We start from the raw sequence: 2,001 nt of genomic DNA on the forward strand, positions 1-2,001 counted from the left end.
ATTAGTTAAAATTTCCCCTATTTCAGTGTTTGACTACTCTGACCTCTATTCACTACGAATCACTTTTCTCTCTGTAAATATTTAGATGACTATGGCGTTTGTTTCTATTAAAAGTAAACTCAATAAGGAAACTATACATATAAATTATGACTCATAATTATTTTCGTAAAATTTTTAGTGAATTTCTAAATTCAAAATAGGGGATTCAGAAGTTGCTCTGACCCTATTCCACTAAAACTCAAATTTCTCATAAAATACAACTCATTTACCTGTTTTGTTTCTTTCATATAAAAATAGACTTAATAATCTTCAATTTCATATTTTATTCATCATATAATTCTGTCTCTACTATTTTTAGTGATTTTCAAACTCACGTCATTGCTGCTGTATGCTACTATTTTATAGTAAATTTCACTTTTTTATGAATTTCCATGGATTAGATAGCACATTAAGCATCCATAACACCAAATATGATCTTGATTAGCCATTCCAATGGCTAATCATTACCAAACATTTCCTTACCACCCAATAGCCATATCATAAAATCATATACACAAAATGATTATAATGCTATATATGCCATACTTAAAATATACAAGCCACTATACCAAAATAGTCCACGGATAGTGTGAGCGAGCCTCCGACCGTTCCCGATTTTTGAGATGGCTTGTCAAAACTACAAAGAATGGAAAGGAGGGAATAAGCTTAAATGCTTAGTAAGTTCACATGCAAATAGCAAGTAACATAATCATACAATTCAACATAAAACATCATTTGCATAAATATCACCAAGACATTCATGCTACATTTGCATTTAATATCTTACCACGATTTCATCATACCAAGTTCTCTTCCCGAGGGTTTACGTGGATACCTGTCCAATTTTCTCATTCACCACACTTACCAACATGTCACCTTCGTCTTAAGTATTCTCCTTATTCACTTAAGATTCACCCATTGAACACATCGGAATATAATTTGGATACACGGATTGCATGCACATAAGTGTCGTACCCGCAGCTAGACAAACTCAATAGCCTGTGAAAATTATGTAGCCAAGCTACCATGTAACCTGCCCATAAGCGAACTCGAACTCAACAAAACGAGCTCGGGTGTTCGCATCCATAAGTGAACTCGGACTCAACTCAACGAGCTCGGATGCCTAGTTGCATCTCACGAACTCGAACTCAACTCAACGAGCTTGGAACTCAATTATCCTAGTGACATGTCACTTGTATCCTAATCTATTCCCAATGTTCAAACGGAATTTTCCTCAATCACACATCTTTGCCGTCTTCCACGGAATGTCAGAACCGATACTTGGTAGCATTTCATATTTATTAAGTAGCTCACATAATTTGCATATTACTAAATAATAATCCACAAAGCATAATATTTCATGATAATAATCATCATATCATTATAAATAACATTAAATTACTTAAAATGACAATTATGTTACTACATTTACACATGAACTTACCTCAGTACAAAATGTTAGAAATCAAGCCTATTCCTCGTAAACTTTATTTTTCCCTCGATCACGACTCGAATCTTGTTTCTCTTGATCTAAAATGCCAATTTAATTCATTCGATGTACACATTCATCAAAACAGCCCCTAATACGGGCTCGGATAAAAATTATCATTTTAGCCCTAGCTTTTCAATTATTTGCAATTGAGTCCTTAAGTTTGTACAATGAGTTACATGCATTTCCCATGACATCTAGGCATAGCCGAATTTCCTAGTGTCCATAGCAGCCCATATTTCACACTGAAAATCAGATTTTTACCATCAATTTTACCATTTTTACAATTAAGCCCCTTTTTAAGTGTTTTCACATAAAACTACTAGGAAAAAGTTGTTAAACAAACATCAAACCATCATATTCCTTCATTATTCATCAAAATACAATTATGTCACACATGGGTAAATTTTCATACATGCATCCTAGCTCAAAATATTGCTAGAAAATGATAGAACATGCTTTCTAGATTTTAA

The sequence above is a fragment of the Gossypium arboreum genome, chromosome 8, assembly GCF_025698485.1.
Source record: "Gossypium arboreum isolate Shixiya-1 chromosome 8, ASM2569848v2, whole genome shotgun sequence".
Classification (NCBI taxonomy): Eukaryota; Viridiplantae; Streptophyta; class Magnoliopsida; order Malvales; family Malvaceae; genus Gossypium; species Gossypium arboreum.